This window comes from Amborella trichopoda, chromosome 11, assembly GCF_054954075.1.
Source record: "Amborella trichopoda isolate Santa Cruz 75 chromosome 11, AtrichopodaSantaCruz75HAP2 v2.0, whole genome shotgun sequence".
Lineage (NCBI taxonomy): Eukaryota > Viridiplantae > Streptophyta > Magnoliopsida > Amborellales > Amborellaceae > Amborella > Amborella trichopoda.
Genome location: NC_142346.1, coordinates 17,561,739 through 17,569,865, shown reverse-complemented (window position 1 = coordinate 17,569,865; position 8,127 = coordinate 17,561,739). Strand labels below are relative to the sequence as shown.

The window sequence follows — 8,127 nt, the reverse complement described above, 5'->3', positions numbered from 1 at the left end:
GGCTTCTTTGATACCCTCTAGGTAAAATACTGGTTGATTTGGTATACAAAATCAACACTTGCATGGTAAGCCGAGAGCCAATCCATGCTTAAAATTACATCAAAATATTGTATTTCTAAGAGTATTAAATCCACCAACAGTTCCTTTTCTTCTATCATTCTTACACAAGATTTGTATATTAAATTGGTATCAATTGAATCCCCTGAAGGTGTAGCTACCTCTAAAATGTATTCCAATTGTTCTGGTTCTACCTTTACGTGGCAATCATATGAATGAGTAGATCCATGATCAATCGGAATATGAGCTAACTTTTGGAAGATAGTAAGAGTACCTTGAATCATCGCGGCCTGAGCGTCTTTCTGGGTAATTGCGAATACTCTCCCCTTTGTCTGGGGTTTTTGGGCTGCTTCTCCAGGCTTCGCATGTTGTTGCATTTTTTAGGCTAAACAATCTTTCATCTTGTGTCCCAGCTTCCCACATTAGAAACAAGCTCCGATTCCCCAGTAATAAGGTGTCAACCCATTTTTTTTTCCACATCTCTTACAAGGCTTTGGTGGGACATGAAATGGTTCCGACCTTGGTCTTTTGTTTGTCCTTTCAAATTGTTGTCGATTATTTCGATTGTCCTTTTAAATTGTTGTCGATTATAGAGAATTCGTCTTTCTTTCCCAGCTTTACTTCTTCTTAAATTGAGGGTCCCCATTTTGTGTTATCCGAATTTGTTGAACTAGTTGGGGTTCAGCCCTTATGTTGGCAACCATTCCTACCCTACCATTAAGGAGCAGACTCGGATGCCTAACCATTATCTCTTCCAACAATTTCATCTCTCAAATCATTAGATGAGTTAGTACTCTTGCAGACTTCCTACTGAGAGCATCTGCCACAACATTAGCCTTTCCTGAATGATAATGGTTCATATAATCATAATCTTTTAGGAAATCCATCCATCTTACTTGTCACATATTTAAATCTTTATGGGAAAAGAGATATTTCATACCCTTATGATCTGTATATATTTCAAATTTCTCACCATACAGATAATGCCTCCAAATTTTTAATGCAAATACTATTGCAGCCAACTCCAAGTCATGAATTGGATACTTCTTCTCATATTCGTTTAATTGTCTGGATGCATATGCCACTACCTTTCCATAATGCATTAATACACAACCCAAGCCTTTATGTGAAGCATCACTATAAATCACAAATCCTCCACTCCCCTCAGGAATAGTTAGGATAAGTGCTAAAGTCAATCAAGTTTTTAGTTCTTGAAAACTCTCATCACATTCTTTTGTCCATTCAAATTTGACATTTTTTTGTTAATGGGGCTGCAATTCGAGAAAATCCTTTGACTAATCTTCTGTAATATCTTGTCAATCCCAAAAAACTTCAAACTTCAGTCATATTTCTTGGTTGTTTTCAATTAATAACGGTTTCAATCTTTGAAGGATCAACTGATAAACCTTCCTTTGATATGACATGTCCTAAAAATGTTACTTGCTCTAGCCAAAATTCACATTTACTTAGTTTGACATACAACTTCTTTTCCCTTAATAATTGCTATACTAATCTAACATGTTGCTTATGTTCCTCCAGATCCTTGGAATAGATTAGAATATCATCGTCGAATACCAAAATAAACTTATCTAGAAAGGGCTTAAAGACTCGATTCATCAATTCATAAATGCAGCCGATGCATTAGTTAATCCAAAAGGCATAACTAAGAATTCATAATGTCCATATCTTGTCCTAAAAGCTGTCTTGAGAACATCTTAAGCTGATGGTATCCAAATCTGAGATCAATTTTTGAAAATATATGTGATCCTTGTAACTGATCAAATAAATCATCAATTCTAGGTAGTAGATACTTATTTTTCACTGTCACCTGATTTATCTGTCCATAATCAATGCACAACCTCATGGATCCATCTTTCTTTTTAACAAACAATATTGGAGCACCTCAAGGTGACACACTGGGTCTAATAGAACCTTTATCTAATAATTCTTCAAGTTGTTGTTTAAGTTCCTTAAGTTCTACATGTGCCATTCGGCAAGGAGCTTTGGAAATTGGGGCTGTTCCGTGAAGTAACTCAATGAAGAATTCGATTTCCCTGCCAAGGGGTAATCCTGGCAATTCCTTAGGAAATACGTCAAAAAATTTCGGAACAACTAGAATGGCATTCAAGTTTATCTTTTCCTTTTTATCTTCCATAACATAGGCAAGAAATCCTTGACACCATTTTTGAAGAAGGCGATTAGCCTGAATGGAGGAGACTAAATATGGTAGGGAGGCTTCTTTGATACCCTCAAGGTAAAATACTGGTTGATTTGGTATACAAAATCAACACTTGCATGGTAAGCCGAGAGCCAATCCATGCTTAAAATTACATCAAAATATTGTATTTCTAAGAGTATTAAATCCACCAATAGTTCCTTTTCTTCTATCATTCTTACACAAGATTTGTATATTAAATTGGTATCAATTGAATCCCCTGAAGGTGTAGCTACCTCTAAAATGTATTCCAATTGTTCTGGTTCTACCTTTACGTGGAAAGCATATGAATGAGTAGATCCATGATCAATCGGAATATGAGCTAACTTTTGGAAGATAGTAAGAGTACCTTAAATCATCGCGGCCTGAGCGTCTTTTTGGGTAATTGCGAATACTCTCCCCTTTGTCTGGGGTTTTTGGGCTGCTTCACAGGCTTCGCATGGTGTTGCATTTTTTAGGCTGGACAATCTTTCATCTTGTGTCTCAGCTTCCCACATTAGAAACAAGCTCCGATTCCCCAGTAATAGGGTGTCAACCCTTTTTTTTTTCCACATCTCTTACAAGGCTCTGGTGGGACTTGAAATGGTTCGGCCTTGGTCTTTTGTTTATCCTTTCAAATTGTTGTCGATTATTGGGTCTAGCCTGACGTTTTTGGTTTTTCCTTTTTTGATAATCTTCGCAATCCTTCTCAACAATTTGAGCTCGATCCACTATTTTAGCATAAGTTCTTAATTTTAAGACTGATAATCTGCTTCTAATGGCTGGTCTGAGGCCCCTTTCAAAATTTTTACTTCATTGTTGACCATATGTGGGACAAACCTAGCCAATTCAGTAAACTTGGCCTCATATTGTGCTACCATCTTGTTTCTTTGAACTAATTCAAGAAATTCCATTTCTTTTTTATCTCGAATAAAATATGGGAAGTACTTCTCATTTAATGTCTCTCAAAATGCTTCCCAAGTCGAGAGTTTATTTTCCAAGGCTAGTACTCTTTTTACCATCCGCCACCAATGTTCAGCTTCACCTTTCAACATAAAGACTACTAAGGTGACTCTCTTATCATCTGGATATTCTATCACTTCAAATATTTTTTCAAATTGAATAATCTATCCCTCAGCTTCTAGTGGATCCGCAGCACCCTTAAAGGAAGGTGGGTTTAATTTCTTAAATTGTTCGATACTACACCCCCCATTTCATGCAACTGGCTGTCTTGGTGAATTGTTAATCTCCATTTGATGTTGCACAAGGGCAACCATATTTTCTAAAGCTCTATGAATTCCTTCCATGTTAACTCCAGCCGCACGAGGTCTTGACATCGTAGTTATCTGTACAAACAATAAGTACACTTAGAGAATTCACTCTCAGGTTTCCTAAGAATCCTAAACCTATTGCTTTGATACCAAAATTGTCACACCCCAAGTCCACTAACACTCTTGAGGCACCCCAAGCTCATTAACACTCTTGAGGTGCGATATGCTATTTTTATACTATCTATATATATAACAAATTTAAAATTCCTACTTGTATATTTATATTGCATCAAATAATGTAATTTTAATCTATACAAAGTCGGCTCACAACTGGTATTAACATGAAGGCTATATATTTTTCCATTTTTAAGAGTTTGTACAAAGTCTACTCATAACAAATATTAACAGGAAAGTCTATACAAAAGTTTCCAACTGTACAAAGTACATTTTCAACTTATGTCAACATGAAGACTTTACAATTTTGATAGAACCAAAAGTTACAAAAATATTTGATCTTGATTATCATTTCTCCCAAGCCACTCCTACTGCATGATAAGACTGTCATTACTCTGAAAAGGATTCATAACAGTTTGATGAGCTGGACTACTCAACAAATGATCATCATGGTCCTAAAAATAATCATAGTTGGAAGATATAAACACTTTCAAAGGGAAAGTCTATTAAAAACAATGATGCGAGCAAAAGCATTTAGGGAGAACAATTTCTCTTTCACAACTACACATTTAAACATAATCCAAATGATGGAAATGCATATCAACATTTTAACATAAATGCATCATTCAAAAGATTTCATAAAATACCCTACTGGCGTCCCAAATAGGTCACCTATATGCCCACCAACGTTCTGGATAGGTCCAAATAATCCCAGCAGGTCCAATCATACCTCACCAGCGTACCGTATGAGTCCAAACAATCCCTATCGACATAACCAGATAGGTCCAAACAATCCCTGTGAGTCCGATCATACCTCACCGGCATCCCGGATGAGTCCAAATATCCCACCAGCATCTTGGATGGGCCCAAAATAATACCTGCAGGTCCAATCATACCTCACCGGTGTACCGGTTGAGTCCAAATACCCCACCAGTGTCCTGGATGGGTCCAAATATACTTAAATTATCTCTGAATTTCTTTTAACCTCAGAAAACATGAACATTATATATGCAAAGTATCATTGAAATCATTAATAGGAATTCGCTTGAAGTAAGTTAAACAATCATTTTCATTGAAATATCTGTAAGTAACCAATCAAATATTTTGGCAATAATTTATGAAAGGTAGCCATTATAAAGGACATTCTTGAAATTTAACCTGACAACATTTTAGTATCAATAGAAGAACCCTTATGGGAATCCAAAATTAAATACGGAATTATCACAATTTATAAAAATGCCAATTTGCAAATAATCATTTCACAAGCAATGCTACAATCAAGTGCAGAAATATTAGTTTTTCGAATAATGAGGATGTCATTTGGACACTAATTTTAAAATGTCTAAATATTCATAAACAATAGAAGGAAATTTCACAATTTTACTAAAAAGATTATTTTTCAAGGCATTGAGGTCACTTACGCATAAAATTTATAAAATAAAGATGATGGACTGAAATATCACTATTTAAAAACAGATTATTTTTGAGGAGGATGATGTCACTTACCTTTATATGTCACGAGATGTGCTACTATTGCTAGAGCAAAATTTAAATTACTGGCTTTCGGCTACAGGTATGGAAAAATAGATTAATGAGTTTATATAGAAAGAAGGAGTATATATATAAAATATGTTCATAAAGGTAATAGAATCAAAATTCTATTAATACTATTTTTATGGAATAATGTCATTTTTGTGGGAATATTGTAGTTATGAATATATCAAAAATATAAGGACAAGGTATGGTTTTAAATTATTATTATTATTATTGTATAAAATTGTGATATTATCTTTCATTTTATTCATACTCTAATTTATAAGACATAGTCTCTACATCATCACAATTTTATATTATCTTTAATAAAATTATTATAATTTAGTTGAATAAGGATATTATTATATTAATATGAGAATGGAAGAGAGAGAGGGGTGAGTATAAAAATTTGTTTTATATGAGAGGAGAAGATAGAGAGAGAATGAGAAACAAATAAATAAAATATTATAAAGTAATGATTGATAATATGAATATTATTAAAGAGACTAATGATCCTATAATTAATATTATGAGAGGGGAAGAGAGAAAAATAAAATCCGTTTAACTATATTATTTATATGAGAGGGATAGAGAGAGATAATATAGTATTATGAGGTGATGATAACATAATTAGAGAGAGTAATGATATCATCATTATTAATATCATGAGAGGGGAAGAGAAAATAATGATTATGAGAGAGTAATAATAATAAAAAGAATAAGAGGGAGTGAGAGAATAGATAATATAGTATTATGAAGTGATGATAACATAATTAGAGAGAGTAATGATACCATCATTATTAATATCATGAGAGGGGAAGAGAAAATAATGATTATGAAAGAGCAATAATAAAAAGAATAAGAGGGAGAGAGAGAGAATAGATAGTATAGTATTATGAGGTGATGATAACATAATTAGAGAGAGTAATGATATCATCATTATTAATATCATGAGAGGGGAAGAGAAAATAATGATTATGAGAGAGTAATAATAATAAAAAGAATAAGAGGGAGTGAGAGAATAGATAATATAGTATTATGAGGTGATGATAACATAATTAGAGAGAGTAATGATACCATCATTATTAATATCATGAGAGGGGAAGAGAAAATAATGATTATGAAAGAGCAATAATAAAAAGAATAAGAGGGAGAGAGAGAGAATAGATAATATAGTATTATGAGGTGATGATAACATAATTAAAGAGAGTAATGATACCATCTTTATTAATATCATGAGAGGGGAAGAGAAAATAATGATTATGAGAGAGTAATAATAATAAAAAGAATAAGAGGAAGAGAGAGAGATTTTGAAATTCGTTTAAGAATATGAGAGGAGAAGAGACTGAAAGAATAAAAGAAACTAATAAATAATGAGAATTATGAGGTAATGATTTTAATGTCATTGAAAAGAGAATGAAAATGAAATAGAGAGAGACAAAACAGTAATAATAGTATTGTTATTATGAGAATATCATAAGATTATCATTAATACATGAGGAGGGAAAGAAAAATGATTGAGAAGAGAGAGGGAAGACGTACATAGAGAGAGATGACTTACATGGAGAAAGAAACATCAAACTTGATGAGCTTGATGATTAGCTCATGAGGGGGATGAGGCCCTTATAGAATGCGGGAGAACACTTTTCCTTGTGACACATGTTCAACCATGTATCCCTTTTTATTTTATTTTATTTTTAATTTTTAAGCCACCTCATGTCTTTTGTGCCACCTTTCATTCTTTTTATGCCACCTATCATTCCTTTATGCCACTTTACACTAATGATGGACACCCCATTTGTGTATTATTTTATTATTTTTCTTAAATTTTTTGATGCAAAAATCGTATGGAATAAAAGGCATGGTCCCTTGGCATACTTTTAACATCATGGTCTGTACTTTATATTTTATTTTCAAATTTCATTATATTTATCATACATACATATTTATTTGCTATTTTCTATTATTACCATCATTATTTATTATTATTATTATTTTCTAATTTAAAAGAAAATTTTAGTTGTCACAGTACCGAACCGAGCCGGATGGCCCGGGACTCCTGAGCCTTTTGGGGCTTGCGCGTATAAGAACCGGTCCTCTCTTGTCTCTTTGAGTTAGATGTCTATCTGCCAATCTCTTCGGTGTGAGTTCTGTCCTAAGGATAGATTTGAGGTTTCTCTCAGGAGGCTTAGGCTCCCTGACGTAATTTCCAGGGTTTTCTCTCCTGTCGTTCACTCAGGTTTTTCATCTCTATCTCTTCTATATTTTACTTTCTTTGTAGGGTTTTTGATCCCTATCTCTCTCTATTTCCTAGGGTTTTTCTCTCTCCTAGGGTTCTATCTCTCTGAAGTCTCTCGTTTCTCTCTCGATCCCTCTCCAAATGGTCCCGAAAAGATGCTAAAAGGGGGGCAAAATCTCTTTGGGAATGATAAGAATGTGTAACAAGGAAATCCCTGGTCAAAAGGTCAAACTTTTGTGGGTCACAGATTTGGGTGACACGGGCCGTGTCGCCGGGGCGACACGCATAATGTTCTCCATAAAAAAGGAAAAAAAGGTCACAAAATTTGAAAAAAAATGATTTGGGGGAAAAATGGTCTGGGCGACACTGGGCGTGTCACCCAGTCCAGGCCAGGCGACATGGGCTGTGTTGCCCAGCGAAAAAATTCTCCAAATTTAGATTTTTATTTTTAAGTACGTTCCTCAGCCGCTTGTGAAGCTACCAGAAAATATTTGGGCCAAAATGTATGTTTTTACTATTTTTAAATATTCTTTTGGTAAAACAGGTCATTTACATAAATATGGGTCAAAACAGGCAGACTGGTTTCGAGCAGGCGTACTGGTTTCAGGTCACAGGGTAGGCTATGTGAACTATGGATTTTGGGTTTACTAGGATAATGT

At 34.2% G+C, this 8,127-nt stretch overlaps 1 long non-coding RNA gene across 1 annotated transcript; it reads right to left on the bottom strand.

Moving 5' to 3' along the window:
• Positions 1–2,920: 2,920 nt before the first annotated feature.
• LOC148779785 (uncharacterized) lies at positions 2,921–5,269 on the bottom strand. The gene is made up of 2 exons (XR_016044606.1): positions 5,203–5,269; positions 2,921–4,634 (listed from the first exon to the last, which is right to left on the bottom strand). It is a non-coding gene; the product is annotated as an uncharacterized LOC148779785 (long non-coding RNA).
• Positions 5,270–8,127: the final 2,858 nt, after the last annotated feature.